Genomic DNA, 25,067 nt, shown 5'->3' on the forward strand with positions numbered 1-25,067 from the left:
TCCAATTTTTTTCCACAGTCAAATGAGTATCACTTGGAGACATTTACCTTGTTTCAATTGAAAACTTCTTTATATTAAAAGACAGCATTAAAATTATAATAAACACAATATTCTGAGACCATGTTTGCAACACACACACACACACACACACACACATATATATATATATATACATACATATGGGTATTACTATCCAGGAAATAGAAAGAACTCCTATAAATCAAAAGACCCACAACTAAAAGAATATGGAAAACAAGACATGAATAGAGAAATCATAGGACATAAAATTCTAGTGGTCAATAAACAGAATAAAATGCTGGACTTCCTTTCAGGAAATACAAACTAAAATCACAGTTCACCATTTTGCATCCATCAGGGTGGAAAATCTCAGATCTTGGTGAAAATGTTAAGAAGGGGATGGAAAGCTATGGCGCGTAGTCAGGCCCAGCCAGCCACCTGTTTTGCATAACCTGCAAACTAAAAATGTGTTCCACATTTTGTTTGTTTTTGTTTTTTGAGAGGGAGTCTCACTCTGTCACCCAGGTGGGAGTGCAGTGGCGTGGTCTCAGGCTCACTGTAACCTCCGCCTTCCGGGTTCAAGCGATTCTCCTGCCTCAGTCTCCTGAGTAGCTGGGACTACAGCACCCACCTGGATAATTTTTTGTATTTTTAGTAGAGATGGGGTTTCACCATATTGGCCAGGCTGGTCTCGAACTCCTGACCCCAAGTGATCCACCTGCCTCGGCCTCCCAAAGTGCTGGGATTGCAGGAGTGAGCCACTGCACCCCACTGTGTTTCACATTTTTAAGTTACTGGGGAAAAATCGAGAACAGAATGGTATTTTGTGACACATGACAATTACATGAAATTCAAATCAATGTGCTTAAATAAAGGTTTATTGGAACATACAGGCTTGTTCATTTATGTACGGTCCATGGCTACTTCTGTGCTACAAGATGAGAGTTGTTGCAACAGAGACCATGTAACTCACAAGGCTTAGATGTTTCCTATGTGGCCCTTTACAGAAAAGGTTTGTAAATTCAGGATGCAGAGCAACCAGACTTTCACCTACTATTAGTGGGAGTATAAACTGGTACAGTCACATTAGATATTTAGCAGGATGTAATGAAATTGTTGATGCACAAATACTTAGGCTTGGCATCCCACCTCTCAGTACATACCCAGGGACATCCTCACATGAGTATACAGGAAGGTGCATGAACAAAAAGTCCCTAGCTACACTGAGGGGCTGCAGGAAAAAACAGTAAATAGTCTGGGCATGGTGGCTCATGCCTATAATTCCAGCACTTTGGGAAGCCGAGGTGGGAGGATCATTTGAGTCCAGGAGTTTGAAAGCAGCCTGGACAACAAAGGGAGATCCCATTTCTGCAAAAAAATTTAAAAATTAGCCGGTTATGATGGCATGTGCCTGTGGTCCCAGCTACTTGGGAGGCTGAGTTGGGAAGATCATTTGAACCCAAGAGGTCGAGGCTGCAATCAGCTATGATCACACCACTGCACTCCAGCCTGGGTGGAGTGAGACCCTGTTTCAAAAAAGAAAAGAAACGAAACGAAACGACCTAGATGCGTATCACCAGAAAAGAGGTTAAAGTTTTGGATACTATTCAGTAGTGAAAGTGCATAGTCTGGAATTTACCTACTTGAGTAAACCCCTATAAACACAATGTTGATACACGAAGCAACTTTTGGAACTTTGAGGTACCTTAAGAACCTCTGTGTACAAGCATTCCCTTTTCTCCACACCCTCACCAACACTTGCTCTCTCTTGTTCTTTTGATCATAGCCATCCTAACAAGAATAAAATAGTATCTCAGTATGACTAGTGATGTTGAACACTTTTACATATATTTGTTGGCCAGTTTTATGTCTTCTTTGGAGAAACGTCCATTCAGATCCTTGGCACATTTTAAACTTAGCTTATGAGGTCAGGTGCAGAGGCTCACACCTGTAATTCCAGCACTTTGGGATGCTGAGCTGGGCGGATCATGAGGTCAGGAGATCGAGACCATTCTGATTAAGACAGGTTTAGTGAAACCCTGTCTCTACCTAAAATACAAAAAATTAGCCAGGCGTGGTGGCATCTGCCAGTATTCCCAGCTATTCAAGAGGCTGAGGCAGGAGAATCACTTGAACTCAGGAGGCAGAGGTTGCACTGAGCCGAGATTGCACCACTGCACTCCAGCCTGGGTGACAGAGACTCCGACTTAAAAAAATAATAAGGTTATGTATTTTTTCTATTCTATGAGTTCTTTATATATTTGAGGTATGAACCCCTTATCAGATATGTAATTTGAAAATATTTTTTCCCAACCCACAGGATGCCTTTTCATTTGGTAACTATTTTCTTTGCTATGAGAAAGCTTTTTGGTTAATCTCACTTGTTTATTTTTGTTTTTGTTGTCTGAGCTTTTGGTGTGATATTTTAAAAAATTATTACAAAGGCCAGTATTTAGATTTTCCACAATGTTTTCTAAGAATTTTACGGTTTCAGGTCTTTAATCCATTTTGAGTTGATTTTGTTCATGGTAAAAGACAATGATCCCGTTTCATTTCACTGTGTAAATGAATATCAAAACCTCATGTCGTACACCTTAATATAGAGAGACATTTTTAAAAAGAACCTATGATATGATTTGTAGCAAATTTGAAACTATGCAGAAATACTATATACTTTATGTAAGTGGTAAAACATGTAAAGATAAATACGAAAATAATGAATACCAAATCCAGGACGGTGTTTATGTCTGGAGAGGAGGACATTTGGAAGGGTTAGTGAGGGGAAGGGACAACTTTATCAGTAACATGTTTCCAAAACTAGGTCATACCTACATCCATGGTCATTCTATTTTCTATGCTTCTTTGTATTCTGAAATAATTTATAATAAATAAATATCTAAAGTTAGGAAAAACTGTTAAAAATGTTTTATACAAAAAGTGCTAGATCATTGGCCATTAAAATGCCTACGCCACACTTCCATTATATAATGAATGCTACAACAGATAAGAGTAAATAAAAGACCTGTAATCCCAGCACTTTGGGAGGCCGAGGCGGGTGGATCACGAGGTCAAGAGATCGAGACCATCCTGGTCAACATGGTGAAATCCCGTCTCTACTAAAAATACAAAAAATTAGCTGGGCATGGTGGCGCATGCCTGTAATCCCAGCTACTCAGGAGGCCGAGGCAGGAGAATTGCCTGAACCCAGGAGGCGGAGGTTGCGGTGAGCCGAGATCATGCCATTGCACTCCAGCCTGGGTAACAAGAGCGAAACTCCGTCTCAAAAAAAAAAAAAAGAGTAAATAAAAGAAAATAGTAGGCCAGTCATGGTGGCTCACGTCTGTAATCCCAGCACTTTGGGAGGCTGAGGTGGACAGATCACTTGAGCTCAAGAGTTCAAGACAGGCCTGGGCAATATAAAGAGACCTCATCTCTACAAATAATATAAAAATTAGCTAGGCGTAGTGGTGCATGCCTGTAATCCCAGCTACTCAGGAGGCTGAGATGGGAGGATTGCTTGAACCCAGGAAACTGAGGGGACAGTGAGTCAAGATTATGATACTGTACACCAGTCCGTGCAACGGGAATGAGACCCTGTCTAAAAAAAAAAAAAACAGAAAGAGGAAGAAGAGAAAGAAAAGAAAATCCAAAGCAAAAGACAAAAGGGGACTACCGATTTGTTTTGACAATAAAGACTCCATTGTTGAAAATATTTAGAAAAAATTTGTAAGGAAGCATATGAATTATATTAACAGTGGCTGTGGGTTACTGAGTAGTGGTTTGAGGGTATTTGTTTTTTCCTTCCTTTTAAAAAATTTAGTACTTTTCAAACTTTCCACAATGGGTTTGTATTACTTTTCAACCTCAAATAAAGTTTAAGTGTCTAACACACAACCAAGGATTATCTAATTTGCTAGGGAAATTAGAACCCTTTGTTTAACTCAGCACTTACTATGGGTTAGGATATTTTTTATCTCTGGGAGGACAGACTTCAACTTGTCAAAAACTGACAGACATGCAAATGAATTTGCCCAATATAAATAAATCAGTCTAGAAGAAATGCAAATGTTTGCTGTCATGCAGGAAAGATTATCTCCCCTAAGTTGTCTTTTATTTATTTATTTATTTATTTATTTATTTAATTTATTTTTTTGAGATGCAGTCTCTCTCTGTTGCCCAGGCTGGGGTGTAGTGGTACAATCGTGGCTCACTGTAACCTCTGCCTCCTAGGTTCAAGCAATTCTCATGCCTCAGCCTCTCTAGCAGCTGGAATTACAGGCACTCACCACTACACTTCATTAATTTTTGTACTTTTAGTAGAGATGAGGTTTTACTATGTTGGCCAGGCTGGTCTCAAATTCCTGACCTCAGGTGATCCACCCACCTTGGCCTCCCAAAGTGCTGGGATTACAGCATCGGCCACCGTGTCCAGCTCACCCTAAGTCCTCATTTTACTGTTCTGGGGAATATTAACCAGTTCTTATATCTTAATTAAACAATCATAGCCCAGCGTTCTTTCTTTCAATGATTATACATACTTAAACCTTTCCCACAATTTTTCAAACTGGCTTAACCATGCTGGCTCCTTTAATGAATTAAAAATACATATATATTTGGCTTATATTCAATCTATATTTGTTTGAAAGAAATGTTCTCAAAGTTTGGAAATATTATATTTGGACACCAGTTTTAAATTTGAAACCATAGTTCCTTTCTCTTCTGACAATGGTATATTTGAATATTAGCTTTCCAAACCCAGCCCACTTTAATTTATAATGCCACTAAAATATATTTACAATAGAAAAATGTTAACTAATAATGATTTTGGGTAACCAAAGCAACTTAGGTTTGAAGAGAAGGATGAGGATGGAAATTCTAAATGGGACATATAGGAATTTCAATGCCTTTCCAAGCTTCTGTAAATTCTCTAATACTAAATAACTGTTTGTGTATTTGTTACAGGTATATCATCCTTTTCACACATTAATTAGGTTTTTTTCTTGCTCTCAAATGGGACTGTGAGATATTTTGTTGAAATCCTTGGGAAAAACATAAAGAGAAAAACTAATAAGAAAAACTAAGGAATAAATGTACCCATCAATGAGAAATAGACTTGAGATTGAAAACCAGAAAAAAGAATAATTGAGGTTCAGGTGAGACAGGAAGTGATAGACTTCATTTTTTTTTTAGTGAAATATCACTTTGTTGCACAGGCTGAAGAGCATCTCAGTTGACTGCAACCACTGCCTCCTAGGTTCGAGCGATCCTCATGCCTCAGCCTCCTGAGGTAGCTGGGATTACAGCCGTGTACCACCACGTCCAGCTAATTATTTTTGTTGTTTGTTTGTTTATTTGTTTTTACTAGAGATGGGGTTTCACGGTGTTGGTTAGGCTGGTCTTAAACACCTGGCCTCAAAGTGATCTGCCCACCTTGGCCTTCCAGAGTGCTAGGATTACAGCCGTGAGCTACCACACCCTGTGAAGTGATGGGCTTTAGATGAGAGATAATTTGTCATGGCTGACACCAGAAGAAATTAAAACTCCAAGACAATTTGGTCACTTTCCAGTGTTAAGAGAATAGAAAAAGAAAGGCAACCTTAATTTGGGTGGGTAGGTCCACATCCAACAATAATTTTTTTTTTTTTTTTTTTTTTTTTTACTTTCGTACTTCTGACAAATTTTCACATTAGATGTCTGTAACTAAGGGAATGAATGTCTGAAGTGGATAGTCATATTACAGCATAAACATATTAAAATAGCATGTTTTCAGGGCTTTTTTCCTGGGTATAAAATAATTTTTCTGGTTATGTTTTCATTGTTGAGTACCAGAAAATCAGTAAGAAGAAAGCACAAAACAAAACAACACTTCTCCTTGTCATCTCCCAGGTTCCCAATCTATAAAAAGAGGATAAGACTTGAAAACATAATTGCCAGAATTACATAAAACGTCTGTGCTAGTACACATCTGGCACATCAGAATTGCCAAATACATGTTAATTTCCTTCGCTGTAAAACTCAGTGGTTCTCAACTGGGGGTGATTTTGACCCCTCAGGGGACATTGGGCAATTTCTAGAACCATTGTTGATTGCCACAATGGGGAGGGGTGAGGAGTTTACTGGAATCTAGTGGGCAGAGGCCAGGGTTCCTGCTCAGCATCCTACAAGGCAAAGGAGAGCCTCCCATCGCAGTCTGTCTCCACAGTGCCGAGACTGAGAAACCGGCCAGAATCGAAGGTGCCCTTTATATCAAAGCTGTCAATGTGAAGTGCTTTCAAATAAAACCTAAGCTCCCAGAATGTGAAATTCAAATTCTCTCTCCATCTAGTTCAGGTTGCTTGAAAGCAGGACAGAAGACTGGAGAGGCAAAGTGAGGAGTAGAAAAACTAGACCACTGTGAGTTTGGTGCGTCTCAAAAGCAGCTCCTGGGATCTTAGGAAAGTGCCCAGTTGTTCTGATTCTGGAAGAAGCCCACAGAGGCCACTGGAGTAGCTGGGGATCAGATTGCAGAGGACCTGAGGTTTCTGCGGTCCCAGCTCGTATTCACACGGTGGAACATCTGACCTTAGCTTGCTTCCAGTATCCTTCTACCCGCTGCCTCTGTCACTTGCCCCCAAGTCATCTTTGCTAAATGGTGAAATGGGATTAATGAAAATGACATTATAACTAGAGAATTCCTAGTTATAATGTGCTATTTTAATAACTAAAGATGCTCCCTAAGTCGAAAAGAGAAGGGTTATTTTGTCGTTTTATTTGTACTCAGCCTTGTTATTATCTGTCAACATAAACAGAAAGCAGAGAGGAGAGTTTCAGGAATTCCGAACCTTCAATCTAAGACAACAACCTTCTCATTTGTTATTTTAAACTTTAAAACAGCAGCAGACCTTTCTGGAAGGGGAGGTGGTGGCCAAAGTATAAATATGTTATGTTGCCAGGAGACAACCTAGAAAAAATGCAGAATTTTGGAGATCACATATTTCAAGTGGTCAGTCCAGACTTCAAAGTCCAGACTATTTATCCAACCATGCAGGATTGTGAAAAAAATTCCCTTGATCACACCCCAGTTTAGAGTTTATGCCTCAGTAGTGTCATCTTTGATTATACAAGGCCATGTGATGTGAACAAATATGGATAATTATGGTATGTGTTAGCCAGACAATGAATCATAATAGCAAAACAAAACTCTAGTGTGTGTGTACACACTAAGGCTCACATGTGTTTTTGGTAAATAACAGCCAACACATCCTTTCCTCAAAAAATAAGAGTAGGAAACAATTTCACATGCCATAGTAAAAAGAAACAAGATGGAAATAGTCACAGACATAATAGGATTTTCTTTCAACATAGCAATCTATGGTGTTGCTAATAGTTTTTTTTTTTTTAACATTAACAAAATTTCTACCTGAGCTATAGCTAGTGACTGAGAAGAGTAAGAAAAAGAGCAAAGCACTTTTGTCCCAAAACTGTACTATTTAATGCAAGTAGTTGTACTATGGAAATCCCTTCCACAGACTTTGAGATGGAATCTCGCTTTGTTGCCAGGATGGAGTGCAGAGGCACGATCTCAGCTCAATGCAACCTCCGCCTCTGGGGTTTAAGTGATTTCTCCTGCCTCAGCCTCCCAAGTAGCTGGGATTACAAACGTGTGCCACCACGCCCAGCTAATTTTTATATTTTTAGTAGAGACAGGGTTTCACCATGTTGGCCAGGATGGTCTCGATCTCCTGACCGTGTGATCCATCCGCCTCAGCCTCCCAAAGTGCTGGGATTACAGGTGTGAGCCATGGCCCCCCGGGCCCCTTCCTCAGATTTTATCCCTCTCAGAAGTCATGATTAACCTGGCCTCCAATTCAGCAGCTTCGGATGAGGTGAGACTTTTTATTCAAATCAGAGCCACTCAAATAAATGAGCCTTTTTGAGACAGCATGTTGAATTCAAGCCTGTTACCACTAACTGCAAAAACTGAAAAATACTCTTTCCCATCCCCCACCCCTACTGTTGAATGAGATACGCTTGAAAATGAGAAGCTACTGTTATTAATGAAGAGGCACAGTAATTTTACCTTCATGAAAGCTGCCACTTCAAACAATGCCAGAAATAATAGGAGGAAAGGGTGTTTTGGGGACTTCTTTGGCCTCTTTACCCCCCAGCCCCACAGATCTGTTGAATTATAAATTTGACACTGAAAATCATAGCCTGTAATTTTTTGGTACTTGTAACCTGCATTTAACACGGTTAAGTCCCTTTTCCACATTATCAAAATGAATGAAACATCTTTTCAGAGTTAACTGTAAATGAACTACTGATTATGGTCTATAGTAGTTAAATGACTCTAAGTAATTCAATGTATTATGCATAGTGTTTCAATATTTCTCCTTAATACAATTGCCACTGAATAATTTCAGGTATGCTGGGGACTAGGGAGGTCACCTAAAGTGCCGTTTTCGTCCCACTGTGTTTTTTAGATACCCAGTCTCGTCCCATTCCCTGATCCTCTTCTCCCAGCCTTTTTCTCGCCTGCCATCTGCAGGGATTTCCCCCTGAAATGTTCGCTTCTCACCTATGTTGAAAGAAGACTTATTCTGTAGTCCTGGAATACTCTTTGTTTCTGTGAGGTTGGATTTTCCTGAATATTTAAGGTCTTTGAGTTCCAGATTGCTGCACTGAATGCCAATTTGATGACTCTGCATGGATTTCCAATAGACTTCTTGATCTTTCTGTGTCCCCAAAAGAGCTACTAATTCCTCATACTGTAGTCCTCTACACTACAGCACACAGCACCCCCATGCTCCCCCATCCTCCCAGCCAAACACTTACCAAGCCCTGTCCATGCTAATTCCAAAGTGTTTCTCAAATCCAACCCTCGTCACCTCTCACCACCACTCCCTTTAGCAATATCCCCAGCTCATCTCTTGGGATGCTGTCCAATCTCCACAGAGCAGCCAGCATGGTCTTTCATAAGGCACGGACAGCTTGCATCACCCTGCTGCTTAAAATTAAAGTCCTCTACTCATATCTTGCTGCAGCTGAGATAACCGTGGCCTGCAGGGCCTGGGGAGACATGGCTCCCACCCACATCTGGGACTTCCTCTCCCCTCACTCTGCCCCTTCATCTCCACAGCCATATTGGTGACCTGATGTCCCTGGACTGAGCCAAGAACATTCCTGTGTTGGGACCTCTGCATTTTCTCTTCCTTCTGCTTAGAGAGCTTCCCCCTCACCACCCCCACCCCACCCCCAATCGACTCTTGCAGGCTGCCACCATGAACACACTTAGCACTTTTAGAGTGATACGATTTGGCCCACAATCCCAGGGAAACCTTGAAGTTCATTCAGTACAGTGAAGAGGACACCAGATTTAGATTTGGAGATCTGAGCTAGGCCTGGCTCTGTTGCCATTAACTAAGTGGCTCAGTTACTTGACAGGCCTGAGACTCAGAGTCTTCTGTCGTCAAGAGAGGATGCTCCACTCATCACCCAGAGAAAGAACAGTGACTTAGTATTCAAACCAACAGTTCTAGAGCTGCTATTCTACTAAACATGTCGAAGGACCAGGACTTTATGCAAGAATCTCAAGCAGTTAGAGCTAACACTTAGAATCTCTAGAGCTTCTCACTTAATTTAAGTTAAAAAAAGTCAGAAGAAGTGGTGCAGGCCAGGTATTGTGGCTCACGCCTGTAATCCCAGCACTTTGGGAGGCCAACGTGGGCGGATCATGAGGTAAAGAAATCGAGACCATCCTGGCCAACATGGTGAAACCATGTCTCCACTAAAAATAAAAAAATTAGCATGGTGGAGCACACCTGTAGTCCCAGCTATTCAGGAGGTTGAGGCAGGAGAATTGCTTGAAGCCGTTGTACTCCAGGCCTGGGCAACAAGAGTGAAATTGTGTCTCAAAAAAAAAAAGAAGAAGAAGAAGAAATGATGCAATTTTCACTTTTTTTTTTTTAAATGAGATGGCACCTAGCTATGTTCCCCAGGCTAGATCGCAGTGACACAAACATAGCTCACTGCAGCCTCCAACCCCTGTGCTCAAGTGATCCTCCTGCCTCAGCCTCTCAAGTATCTAGGACAACAGGTGTATGCCACTGTGCCCAGCATCACCTAATTAAGAAATATATTAGTTTTAATTTTAACTTTTAGTTATTTTGGAGACAAGGTCTTGTTCTGTCTCCCAGGGGAGAGGCACAAGCATGTCTCACTGTAGCCTCAACCTCTTGGGCTCAAATGATCCTCCCACCTCAGCCTCACAAGTAACTGGGATCATAGGAACACACCACTACACCTGGCTAATCTTTAAATGTTTTGTAGGACCGAGTCTTGCTACGTTGCCCAGGTTGTTCTTTAACTCCCAGGCTTGAGTGCTGCTCTCACCTTAGGACACCTTGGAAGGAAGGAAGGAAGGAGGGAAAGAGGGAAGGACAGAAGGAAGGAGAGAGAGAGAGTGTGTGATAGAGAGACAGACAGACAGACAAGGTTTAGGCTGGGTATAGCGGCTCAAGCCTGTCATCCCAGCAACTTTGTGAGACCAAGGCAGGAAAATCACTTGAGACCAGGTTTCAAGACCAGCCTTGGCAATATAGCAAGACACTATCTCTGCAAAAAATTTAAAAAACTAGCTGGGCATGGTGGCACATGCCTGTAGTCCCAGCTACCTGAGAGGCTGAGGCACGAGGATCCTTTGAGCTCAGGAGGACAACGTTACAGTGAGCTATGATTCAGCCACTGTACTCTAGCCTGGGAGACCAAGTGGGATCCTGTCTCTAAAAAAACAAAAACACAAAAACTAACTAGGTTTGAGGCAAATTGCTTGGTAGGTCAATTTCTGCAACTAAAAAATGGAGACACTCTGGGCTGGATACATGATTGGGGGGCCCAGTGCACATCGAAAATGTGGTGTCTCTGCCAGGTGCGGTGGCTCATGCCTATAATCTTAGCACTTTGGGAGGCCAAGACAGGTAGATCATCTGAGGTCGGAAGTTCAAGTCCAGCCTGACCAACAATGGTGAAACCCTGTCTCTACTTAAAAATACAAAATTAGCCAGGGGTGGTGGCACACCCCTGTAATCCCAGCTACTCAGGAGGCTGAGGTAGGAGAATAACTTGAACCTGGGAGGCAGAGGTTGCAGTGAGCCGAGATTGTGTCATTGCACTCCAGCCTGGGTAACAAGAGCGAAACTCCATTATTTCTGTTACTTTGCGTTCCATATTATGGACTTCCAAATTGGCTATGTTTCCTCGCATATTCCTTTATGAATACCATCCATTCATTCTGTAAGTATCTGTGACTGGCAAGGCCAGCAAAACTTCTGCATTCTGAAATGGCCTCCCTCTTTGTCTCCCCGGCAAACTCCAATCCACATTTTTTTTGGAACAAAGTCTCACTCTGTCACCCAGGCCGCAGTGCAGTGGTATGATCTTGGCTCACCACAACCTCTGCTTCCTGGGTACAAGTAATTCTTCTGCCTCAGCCTCCCGAGAAGCTGGGATTACAGGCCCGTGCCACCACACCTGGCTAATTTTTTATATATATACATATTTTTACTAGAGACAGGGTTTCACCATGTTGGTCAGGCTGGTCTCGAACTCCTGACCTTGTGATCCACTCACCTTGGCCTCCCAAAGTGCTGGGATTACAGGCATGGGCCACCATGTCTGGCCCCATATTTTAAATCCAATGGAAGCCTCCCTTCCTTTCAGATGCCTTCCCTAACCTTATCAGAGAGAAAGCTTCTCTTCATTCTCCACTGCATATTGTTTATAATAGCACCAGCCACCCCGTGTATGTAAATACTTAACTAATATATAATTCTCTTCCCTATAACTCTGAAGCGCCTCATGAACAGAAACTGTGTCCAGTCAATTCTGCATTCCCAGGCTCAAATGCATAGATGGTACCTAATTCATTGGTGATGGATGAGCGAATGAACAATTTCTTAAATTCTTTGCAAGTGTGAGTATCATCAAAGATTCATTTGCCTTCTTAGCCAGACATCATATAATCAGTTAGATGTTTAAAATAGTATTTCCCCATCATTTTTTGTAATGTTTTACCTGTTGCACATCAGCAGGCTATTCACGGAATATAACATGCCATTTTCTACAAATGACTTTAAGATGGAGATGACTGAATTTATGTTGTCTCATTTTGATGTGTTCAGATAACTGCAATTACATTGTAATAGTTTAAAACATGCCTGAGAGAAACTCATTACTATTTTCTGGATGGAGAATCTATTGACAATGTATAGCTTTCCAAATTTTTCCTTTCTGTTCAGCGTAGTTATTGAAAAGGATTATTTCCTTTCATTAGGACATTCCCAGTAAGTGAATCTTCCAGTATTAAAACTCACTCTTTTAACTGCTCAAAAATATCACACTGAAATCCATTCTGGGGAGAATATTCTCTAATTCCATATAATCTTACACTGAAAATATGGAATCCAAGTAAATCTTTTTTGATGATTCAGATTCATAATTGTGAACATTACTATACTATGATTCAATTAGTGCTCCAAAATTTAAAAACAAAAGCTAAACGTTCACCAACAGCAGAGTGGATAAAGTGTGATATAGATTCTAAAATGGAATATTGTACAAAGGTCATAGACCAACTGTAGAAATGTAATATTCAGTGAAAAAAGCAAGCCCTCAAAAATATATACATAGAATATGATTGCATTTACATACAAAGTATAAAACTAGGCAAAATCACTCTATTTTGCTTAGGAATATGTGCAGATGTGGAAAAATAATAACGAAAAACAAGGAGAGGCCAGGAGCTCCATAATCACAGCATCTTGGAAGGCTGAAGCGGGAGGATTGCATGAGCCCAGGAGTTCAAGACCAACCTGGGCAACATAGTGAAACCCCATCACACACACACACACAAAAACTAGCTGGGTCCAGTGGCATGTGCCTGTAGTCCCAGCTGCTCAGGAAACAGAGGCTGGAGGACTGCTTGAGCCCAGGAGGTGAAGCAGCAGTGAGTCATGATCACGCCACTGCACTCCAGACTGGGAGACAGAGCAAGACCCTGTCTCAAAAAATTAAAAAAATCATCATAAAAGTGAAGATAGTGGCTATCCTTTTCGTTGTAATTTCCTATAGGCCTCTCATTTCCAAAATTAAAAAGAAATGTTTTTTAAATATTTCCTTGATGTTTTTAGGCAGAAAGTAAAACTTTTAAATCGAATACATTTATCACTACCGTACACGTAAAAGCATTACAAATCTATTAATGTAAATGACTTAGCCAGCTGCGGTCTCTAATGCAAAAATAAGATACTTTAAGAATTTATTCCTTTTATGTCATGTTTTGACAATTAATCATCTACCTTAGTTTCACAAATATAGTCATTATTTCTTTCACATTCACTTTGAAATCAGAGATTAATAGAACACTAAATACCTCTCCATTTTTCTAAGAGGAAGTAAAATAATATAATTATAGATATCGCGTAGTCTTCAGATAATTGTTTCTAATCTGCTTATTCTATCTCATTCAGGGTAATTTTGTAAAATTACGGATATGTGGGATGTTTTGTAGGACAACAAACGCGTTCCATAGAAATAGAACAAAAACAAAACACTGATTGAGTTGGTGAACAGCAAAGAATCTCAATCAACAAACATTAACCACAAAATATCTACTTATTATAAATTCAATTTCATCCATGAAAGTTGATTTGCATTATTATCTGACTGTTATTCGGTTCTTTTAAATTATTCTTGTCATTAGCTTTGTTCTCTGATTTCCAAGATGTTCACTTGGAAGTCAGAGTTAATACTCTCTGATTTTTAAGATTTCTGTTTGAGGGATTTTAACATCCCAGAAAGGTTTCTCTCTTTTGTGAAGACAAGGTGTTGCTCTCTTGTCCAGGCTGGAGTGTAGTGGTGCAATCATAGTTCATCACATCCTCCAACTCCTGGGCTCAAGAGATCCTCCTGCCTCAGCCTCTCTAGTAGCTAGGATCACTGGCATGTGCCACCATGCCTGGCTAGTTTTTTAATAATTTTTTGTAGAGACAGGGTCTTTCTATGTTCAGGCTGGTCTTGAATTCTTGGCCTCTCGTGATCCTCCTACCTCAGCCTCACAAAATGCTGGGATTATAGGCATGAGCCACCACCCCTGGCTTGGAAACGTTTCTCCCTATCAACAACCCATGAATCCCGCCCCCCACCAACAAAAAAAATTCAGAAAGACGGGGAGAGGGCAAAAGATGCATCAACAGGCCAGAACCTAATATGAGGTAAAGGCTCCTGTGACTGTCACTGACACATATTCACACTAGTGAGGTGACTGAAATACTAAACACCAATTGCTTTCTCTCTTTTTAAAAAAATTTTGTGGGTGCAGAGTAGGTATATATATTGATGGGGTACATGAGATATTTTGATACAGGCATGCAAGATGAAATGAGCACATCATGGAGAATGGGGTATCCATGCCCTCAAGCATTTATCCTGTGAGTTACAAACAATCCCGTTATACTCTTCAAGTTATTTAAAAAGGTACAACTCAGTTATTGTTGACCAGAGTCACCCTATTGTGCTATCAAACAGCAGGTCTTCTTCATTCTTTCCAACTAGCAATTGCCTTGTCAATTACTAATTTGTCATACTTCTGATAGCTAGCAGAATAAATTAATTAAGTTCTCTAAGTACTGTGGTATTCTCTAATACATGCATAGTCAAAACATATCCTAAGACAATCTCTCAAAGTCTAGTTACATCACTGCACTTATACCCCAAGTTGATCTTTTCAATCAGTGCAATCAGTTGGAGGTGGAGGGAAGGTGTTTAATCAGAGGCTCAATGTCAACTTCTCACTTATCTGAGAAGATGTCTCATGGCCTGCAGGGATGCCCCAGAACTCCTCAGCTTCACCTAGAAGGACTATTTCTGCTTTTCCGATTCTCTGTTTCTAAGAGACACATTTTCCTCCTGGCTTGCTCTTTGGAAATACTTCAGTTTGCGGTGTGTGGAGTAAAGAGTTTACTAATAGTTGCCTTAGAAGGAAAGGAGAGCTTTCTGTCCCCTTGCATATTATCATCAGTAGTTCTACCTGTAAATCAAGTTAGTTAAGACAGTAATTTTGTTTTCAAATCCTTGGTTTCTTGGATACGCTTATTCTACTTGTAATGAAATGACTATAGAGGGCATTCCAAAATGTGCAAAAAAAATCAGACAAATGTTACTGGACAGGGAAGTGAAAGTCAAGTACATTCTTTATAATGACTATCAATGTGCACTACAAATTTTTCAGCCCATCAATAAGTATTTATTATTTTTGCAACAGAATCTCACTCTGTCACCCAGGCTGGAGTGAAGTGGTGTGATCTCAGCTTACTGCAACCTCTGCCTCCTGGGTTCAAGCGATTCCCCTGCCTCAACCTCCTGAGTAGCTAGGACTACAGGCACGCACCACCACGCCCAGCTATTTTTTTATATTTTAGTAGAGACGGGGTTTCACCATGTTGGCCAGGATAGTCTTGATATCCTGACTTTGTGATCCACCCACCTCAGCCTCCCAAAATGCTGGGATTACAGGCATGAGCCACTGCACCCAGCCCCATCAATAAGTAAACAGCCAATAGTTACAGAGTTCTAACTATGTTCTTTCCTGGTGCTTTACATGCATAAATTCATTCAACCTAAAAAATAACCCTGTGGGTTATTTTTGTGAGGCTGAAGTAGGAGGATCACGAGAGACCAAGAATTCATGACCAGCCTGAACATAGCAAGACCCTGTCTCTACAAAAAATTATTTAAAAACTAGCCAGGCATGGTGGCACATGCCAGTGATCCTAGCTACTAGAAAGGCTGAGGCAGGAGGATCTCTTGAGCCCAGGAGTTGGAGGATGTGATGAACTATGATCGCATAATGATGAACTATCCCCATTCTATAGAAGAGATGACCATGACATCAAAGGTTAAGTAACTGGCCCAAGATCACAGTCAGTGGCACAGCTGGGATTACGTCCCCACAGTCTACATTCAGACCTTGTGCTTTCAAGCATCACGTTCTCCTGCCTCTAATAATCGGGTCCTTTTTCATGCAAAGACTTAATTATAAGCTATGTTTTAAGCACTAGTTTTTCAAAATTTTACTAGAACAACATTCGTTAAACATACGTTCACCCATTCCACTGCACAAAACAACCATTTGTCTCGTACTTAACTATGTCATAGACCGCAAAAGCAAAGCAAAGTAAATAAAACAACAAACAAAACAATGCAGGTACGAAGACTTTGCCCTCACTGACGAAGAGTAAGACAAAAGCTCTCTGTGCTCAAGCAGCTTTCAATCTGGTAGAAAAATTGAAGAGTACAGAAGGATTGGGTATAAAAGAGTCAACAGAGTGTGATGCCCAAACTCACTCCCTCTGTGAATCAAAGAGAGAGAAATTAATTCAAATCGATTAGTTACCAGTTAATGGAGGAAATGATACTTCCTTGGGGTGGTGGAGTTGGCATGAATTAAAATTAAAATTTTTAATTTTTAAAAATTTTCCTAAAAGTTCCAGGATACATGTGCAGAATGTGCAGGTTTGTTACACAGGTATGCATGTGCCAGGGTGGCTTGCTGCACTTATCAACCCATCATCTAGGTTTTAAGCCCCACATGCATTAGGTATTTGTCCTAATGTTCACACTCCCCATATCCCTCACCCCCCGACAGGCCCTGGTGGGGGTTGTTCCCCTCCCTGTGTCCATGTGTTCTCATTTTTCAACTCCCATTTATGAGTGAGAACATGTGGTGTTTGCTTTTCTGTTCTTGTGTCAGTTTGCTGAGGATGATGGCTTCCAGCTTCATCCATGTTCCTGCAAAGGACATGATCTCATTTTTATGGCTGCATAGTATTCCATGGTGTATATGTACCACATTTTTAAAAATTCAGTCTATAACTGAATTTGGGTTGATTTCATGTCTATGCTATTGTAAACAGTGCCGTAATAAACATACATGTATAGAAGAATAATTTATATTCCTTTGGGTATATATTGAGTAACGGGATTGCTGGGTCAAATGGTATTTCTGGTTCTAGATCCTTGAGAAATCGCCACAGCGTCATCTACAATGGTTGAACTAATTTATATTCCCATCAACAGTGCAGAAGTGTTCCTATTTTTCCACAGCCTCACCAGCATCTATTGTTTCCTGACTTTTTAATAACTGCCATTATGACTGTCGTGAAATGGTATCTCATTGGGGTTTTGATTTGCATTTGTTTGATGATGAGTGATGATGAGCTTTTTTCATGTTTCTTGGCCGCATAAACGTCTTCTTTTGAGAAGTGTCAGTTTATATCCTTGGCCCACCTTTTGATTTTTTTTTCTTGTAAATTAGTTCAAGTTCCTTGTGGATTCTGGATATTAGATTTTGTCAGACTTTTTAATAATCACCAATCTGACTGGCATGAGATGGCATCTCAATGTGATTTTGATTTCATTTCTCTAATGACCAGTGATGATGACCTTTTTTTAAATGTGTTTGTTGGCTGCAGAAATGTCTTCTTTTGAGAAGTGTCCATTCATATCCTTCATCTACTTTTTGATGGTTTTTTTTTCTTGTAAATTTATTTAAGTTCCTTATAGATTCTGGACATTATCCTTTTATCAGGTGGATAGATTACAAAAATTTTCTCCCATTCTGTAGGTTACCTTCTAACTCTGATGATAGTTTCTTTTGCTGTGCAGTGGTTCTTTAGTTTAATTAGATCCCATTTGTCAATTTTGGCTTTTGTTGCAATTGCTTTGGTGTTTTTGTCATGAAGGCTTTGTCCATGAGTGGTATTGTCCTGAGTGGTATTGCCTAGGTATTTCTTCTAGGGTTTTTATGGTCTTGGGTTTTACATTTAAGTCCTTACTCCACCTTGGGTTAATTTTTGTATAAGGTGTAAGTAAGGGGTCTAGTTACAGTTTTATGCATATGGATAGCCAATTTTCCCAGTACCATTTATTAAATAAGAAATCCTTTCCCCATTGCTGTCATCAGGTTTGTTGAAGATCAGATGGTTGTAGATGTGTGGTATTATTTCTGAGGTCTCTGTTCTATTGCATTGGTTTATATGTCTGTTTTGGTACCAGTACCATGCTGTTTTGATTACTGTAGCCTTGTAGTGTAGTTTGAAGTTAGATAAGACGATGCCTCCAATTTTTTTTTGTTGTTGTTAAGATTTTCTTGACTCTATGGGCTCTTTTTTGTTTCCATATGAAATTTAAAGTAGTTTTTTTCTAATTCTGTGAAGAAAGTCAATGGCAGTTTGATGGGAATATCACTGAATCTATAAATTACTTTGGGGAGTTTGGCCATTTCCACAATATTGATTCTTCCTATTCCTGAGCATAGAATCTTTTTTCATTTGTTTGTGCCCTCTTATTTTCTTAAGCAGTGGTTGACAGTTCTCCTTGAAGAGGTCCTTTGTGTCCCTTGTAAGCTGTATTCCTAGGTTAAAATAGATTCTTTTAGAGTGCAAAGACCTCATGTTCTTTATTCCAAGCTGATTTTCCAATGTCCAGAGCAATGCCTGGCACAGAGAACTCAATAAATATTTATGGAATGAATAAATAAATGTCAGAAATTCTCAAGAAAGAATGAGGTTCTTTAGGGTCATATCTTTCTACCAAAAAAAAAAAAAACAAAAAACACCTGCACTCCTATGTTCATCACAGCAATAGTCACAATAGCAAAGATGAGGAATCAACCCAGGCACCTGTCAATGGTGCACTGGATAAAGAAAATGTGATACAGATATAGTCACAGAATATTATGCATCCATAAAAAAGAACAAAATCATGTCCTTTGCTGCAACACGGATGCAGCTAGAGGCCATCAACCTATGCAAATTAATACAGGAACAGAAAATCCAATTCCACATGTTCTCACTTACAACTGGGAGCTAAACACTGGCTATACCTGGATACAAAGGAAAGAACAATGAACACTGGGGATCCCAAAAGGGGAGAAGTTGGAAAGGGTGAAAAACTATCTATTGGGTCCTGTGCTCACTACTTGGGCAGTGGGATCATTACAAGTCCAAACTTCAGCATCACACAGTATACCTATGTAACAAACCTGCACCTGCAAACCCCAAATCTAAATTTAAAAAAAAGATTAAAAAAAAAAAAAAAAGGCTAGGGAAGAGTTTTGGTAAGATGAAGTCCAAAATAAGGCATTAGATTCTGCAAGGAGGTTATTTTGGAGAGCCTTGAGAGGACGGTTTGTAAAGTAGGTTGTGTGTGTGTGGCATGGGGTGGGGGGCGGGGGGGCCCGGGGGTGGTGTGGGGGAATGGGGAAATAGCTGTAGGGTGATGAGTGCATGGGAAGTAAGAACTTGTTTCCTTTCATTCTTGCTAGATTGTGGAGGTGACAGAGATAAAAAGCAAAATTTGTTCTTGTAAAAGGAGCTTACTGTTTTTCTTCTCTACTCTCCTAAGAAGTGTGGCTTCCTTGGGGGTAATTATGAAAAGAATACCCAAGGATGAATTAAGTTGGGAAGGACTGCTGGGGCCAAGACAGTGCTTAGGATTTGCAGGATCCTAATAAGGAAAAGGATAGAGAAGCTGGAGGGGGGCCTTTTATTTATACTCACAGGCTCCTTGTGTAGGTCAAGATCTTTCCTAGGGACCAGGTGTGGTGGCTCATGCCTGTAATGCCAGCACCCTGGGAGGCCGAGGTGGCTGGATTGCTTTAGCCCAGAGGTTCAAGACCACCCTAGGCAACATGGTAAAGCTGGTACTACAATAAATATAAAAATGAACAAGGCATGGTGGCATGCACCTGTCATCCCAGCTACTCAGGAAGCTGAGACGGGAGGAATGCCTGGAAGTTTGAGGCTGCAGGGAGCTATGGTCACACCACTACAGTCTAGCCTGGGTGACAGCATGAGACCCTGTCTTTAAAAAAAAAGAAAAAGAAAAAGATCTTTTCTAGTTATCAATACAGACTTTTATTTTAGAGATAATTTGAGGTAATATAGGCTAACTGAACTTTCTTTTGGTTTATCAAGCCTATTTCACATTATTAGGATTAGGATCACCCAACATTTCTGAGAACTTAGTTTATACCACCTCTTGTTTTAGGTAATAGAACTAGGGAATTGAATAAGTGGATGCTAATACTGCAAAAAAATTACTTTATGACACCTGGGAAATAGATGTTTCAAGTACCTATTAACCCTTAGAAAATTAATGTATATACATATGAATGTAAAATACATATATAATATATATAAATGTAAAATACATGTATATAAATGTAAAATACATAATATATATAAATGTAAATACATATATTTAACTGTAAAATACACATATATAAGGTAATATACACACACACACAGACACACACACACATATATATATAATGTATCTCAGAGGTGTGCTCCTGGAGCTATCCTGACGGACTTAAAATTCTGGGAATTTTGAGATTCAGTTGTCAAACACAGCCACTATTAGAAGTTACTAAAACCTGTGACTAAATAAATTACGCTAAAAACAAAGACAATACTCAAAACTCATAACTTCTTAATTATTTGGCTACACTTTGCTACTGTCTGTCCTCTGAAGGTCATTACGTCTATGATGAAAACTCTGTAGAATGGTGTGTCAGCAGCATGACTTTTCAGCTCTGCATTCAGTGAGGTTCCATTGTAGCCTGAAATTGGCCACGGTGGGAGTATTTACACCATGGAAATTGGAGAATGTTACACATCAGAACTTATTTTCTTTATTTTTTGGATAGTGGAATATGAAACATTTACCAACACACCACTCTTTTTTGTTTCATTTTGTTTTGTTATTTTGGGACAGGATCCTACTCTGTCATGCAGATTGGAGCGCGTGGCATCATCATAGCTAATTGCAGCCTTGAACTCCCATGCTCAAGTTATCCTCCCACCTCAGCCTCCACAGTGACTGGCAGCACAGGCACGCCCCACTGCAACTGGCTAATTTTTTTTTTCTTTTGTAGAGACAGGTCTCCTTTTGTTGCCCAGGCTGATCTCAAATTCCTGGGCTGAAGCAATCCTCCTGCCTTGTCCTCCCAAAGTGCTGGTATTACAGGTGCGAGCTATAGCCACAGGCCCACTGGTGTGTGTGTGTGTGTGTGTGTTTTCTTTGTTTTTTTGTTTTCTTTGAGATGGAGTCTCTCTCTGTTGTCTGTTGTCCAGACTGGAGTGTAGGGGCATGACTTGGCTCACTGCAACCTCTACCTCCCAGGTTCAAGCGATTCTCCTGTCTCAGCCTCCTGAGTAGCTGGAATTACAGCCGCGTGCCACCACAGCCACCTAATTTTTGTATTTTTTAAAGAAGAGATGGGGTTTTACCACGTTGACCAGGCTGGTCTCGAACTCTTGACCTCAGGTGATCCGCCAGCCTCGGCCTCCCAAAGAGCTGAGATTACAAAGTGTGAACCACTGTGCCTGTCCTCACTGTTCTTATCTCTGAATTAGAAACTACCTTATGCATGTCTATCTAACTTACTAGGTTAGAGTTAGTATGGGAATTTCTAAGGGCAAGTGTTTTTTGAAAAGGAAACATGCGTGCCTGTAATCCCAGCTACTCAGGAGGCTGAGGCAGGAGAACTGCCTGAACCCAGGAGGCGGAGGTTGCGGTGAGCCGAGTTCGCGCCATTGCACTCCAGCCTGGGTAACAAGAGCGAAACTCCGTCTCAAAAAAAAAAAAAAAGGAAACAAACCATCTTTCTCATGAGTTTTTCTGAGTTGGTAAGTTTTTAGTGTAAGTGGTTTTTAATCTTTTGGTGCAGATTTTAAGAGGTCTTCAGGATCAAATAATATTCTTCAGCTGCACTGGTATTGCTACTGTATCAAATAAACATCTTTCATTGGACCTTGTAGAGCTTTTCATTATATAATATTTCTGCTGTATTTGTTACAGTGGGTACTGCAGGGTTCATGTGTACAGAGAAATGTTTTGCTGTATGGCAGACAGCTTCTGAGTGGTAACTGAGGGCAATGGTAATAGACCGATTCAGCTGTTCTGGTTATTTTATGCTGGCTCACTTTTTTTCTCTCTCTCACAAATGTGGCAAGATGAACTGTGGGATTTCAATTGTCTGAAAATGTCTCCACTTCTAGGCAAATACTTTTTCAGACTTGAAGGAGGAAAAACAGAAAAAAAACCCCTCATATTTACTGATGTAACAAATGAATAGTATACTCTATTGATAGTTCAGTCTCAAATATCCAGTCATTTTCCCCATATTGTGAATAGAGTTCAGGGTCTTTGTAATCTCCTCACCCAAAATGAACAATTCAACTAACATTCTAATTCATTAACAATAAAAATATTTATTAGGATTAATTTTTGATAGGTGGATTAATTACACATTTCTTTCTTTTCCCCAAGTTTTCACAGTAGTATATTATGGTTTTATAACAACTCTTTTTTCTAGAAAGCTGTTAACCACAATATTGGGATCATACATGATCATTATAGTTTCCAAGTGATAAAATCTATATATACATGTGTCCAATCATTCATTCACTCACCAATCAATATTCATTGACTATAAAAGGCTAATAACAGGCTGAAGTTACTGTGTAATTGATTTGGTGTTTCACACTTCAAGTTAAAATATTTATTGATAGTCCAGAAGCTTTAATGAGTTGATTTCTTCTGTCTAAAGTCGACAACATTTCAATGAAGCAGAATTAACTTGATCATAAATAGATGACCTGCAGGCCATTATTTTTGTAGTAACCACAAATAGAAACAGCTCTTTGAAAATGATTAACTAGAAAAATACAATGTTTTCCAGTAGTGTGGGAACATACTGCTTTCCTCAATGGAATACATCTGCAATTCTCTTAACCAGCCACAAACCGAAAAAACAAGTCAGGCTCAGGAGGAGGAGTGGTATCTGATGTCTACACCTTTGGTGAAGCATATTTCCCCCCTAATAGATTATTTATTTAAACAAAGCTTTGGATTTAATCCTAATTACTCTCTCCTCATCAGACCCCGAGCTTGGGAGAAAAAGGAAGTGTTGACATATTCCATGCCACTTTTAGGCCAAAAGATAGAAAGCTCCAAAGATAGGAAATGACTACAGAGAAGCAAATAGGAAAACAGATTTTTAAAAAGTACACCAATCGGTACAGTTATAAAATGGTGGTGATTTTGCCTTTTCCAGGAGACGTGGCAGATTCTAGACACTTTTTTGGTTGTCACAACTGAAGAGGAGTGTCACTGGTGTCTAGTAGGCAGGGACCTAGGAGCCTGAACAGACTACAAGGCACGTAACAGTCCCACAACAACAAGATATCCAGCCCCTGATTGTAGCAGCGCTGAGGCTGAGAACCTGCTATAAATCGAAACTGTTTTTGTGATACTAGATTCATAAAATATTGCTCAGAGCTAATGGGAAAATACTAGGAGATATAAAAGAAAACACCCATATCTAAATATCTGCTTAAAGGTTTCTTTCTCATCTAATGATGAGGAATTCTTAGGGACAGTTCTTTACCTAATGCAACTATAAAAAATGATCACAGTTGCCACGTCCTGAGTGCATGCTAGGCACTGTATACTTGCTTCGATCCTCCAGATTCAAATTTATTACAACCATGTGATGTCAGTGCTATTATTAGCACAGAAAAATGATCATTTATTGCATTGAGTATCCTCTAGAGGTCAGCAGTCACTTGCGTTTCTCTTGGTCAGTAATCCTCAGTAGCATGACCTTGAAATGTGACAAAAAAAGTCAATGTCATGAGAATGCACTAGAACTCTACATGTCATTTGAATTACCCTGCCCCCAAGAGTTCTGTAGTCCTAAGTGTTAACAAAATACAGGAAAAGTAGGAAGGACTTATCAGAGATATTCAGAGTTAGATGGAAAAGGCACATATAAATCTTAAAAGCTAAAGAAAGGCCAAATCCAATCCAATACAAAGAAAGAAAAGAGCAGATTAGTGATTTGAATGACCTGGGCTATAAGACCTCTTCCTCCCTGCATCCTGCAACTCCACACCCTCAGACACACATGTTTAAAAGACACTGATAAAGTGACCTTAACAGAGCTCTGTGTATCTCCTCATAGTCATTGACAAGGATTTATTCAGTATCTGGGCCAATATTTCTGGCTGTTATATAATCTTAACTGGCTGAGCTAGGATGATATAAATTATTCCTTTGAGGGCAAGTCCAGAAAAGTTTAGAATTAAAAGCAGACAAATTTCAATGACTAAACAAATGTAACTAATATTTTTATGTAGAGAAGCTTGTGCATATTTCACATTTTACATATGTTTAGTGTTTAACAGAGCTTGGCCCAATAGAAACAGAACAGTCATTTGATTCCAATACAAAATGTGTAACTGAGTAGTTGGCTTACATGTGAGACTTTAAGTGGCGAACTTTTAAACTTTATATACTTTATTAAATGTTTAGAAGGTCTTAAATTCCATCATATTTATCATTTTAATTTATTTCCTAAGATTTACCTACTTGGGAAGTTTCTGTTAGTCAGACAACTTACATGCTTAAAAAAGATAAGAAGCATTAAATATATAAATGCATTTCCAAAGGTGTGGGATTGAACAGGAACATAGTAGCTTTAAGTAAATAGTGACATATACAGAAGTATAGAAGGGGACTGTCTATCACTGCAGAAGAAAAGGCAGCTCTACCCAGGAGTGAAAGAAATGAAGCCTCCATATCCCCCAGAGCAACAGCCTTCCTAACTCAGGTGACTGGAGGGGTCCCTACCAGGCGGTTCCCTAACTACACACCTTGTAGGGAAGTCTATCTGCCATCTACAGTTGACCCTGGAACAACACGGATTTGTGTGGGTCTACTTATGTATGAAGACTTCCTTTGTCCTCTGTCATCTGAGACAGCAAGACCAAGCCCTCCTCTTTCTCAACCCACAAAATGTGCAAACGATGAGGATGAAGAACTTTATGATGATCCACTTTCGCTTCACAAATAGTAAATATATTTTCTTTTTCTTACGATTCTCTTAACATGATCCTTTCTCTAGGTTACTTTATCGTAAGAATACACTACATGGTACGTACAAC

General features: G+C 39.8%; 1 protein-coding gene across 8 annotated transcripts in view; it reads right to left on the reverse strand.

Annotated features, from left to right (window-relative positions):
* The window catches only part of CACNB2 (calcium voltage-gated channel auxiliary subunit beta 2), a 397,684-nt gene that overhangs the window by 201,844 nt on the left and 170,773 nt on the right, over positions 1-25,067 (reverse strand). The window lies entirely within an intron of this gene.

The sequence above is a fragment of the Aotus nancymaae genome, unplaced genomic scaffold (genome assembly GCF_030222135.1).
Source record: "Aotus nancymaae isolate 86718 unplaced genomic scaffold, 86718_ANA_hifiasm-v0.15.2.pri h1tg000077l, whole genome shotgun sequence".
Lineage (NCBI taxonomy): Eukaryota > Metazoa > Chordata > Mammalia > Primates > Aotidae > Aotus > Aotus nancymaae.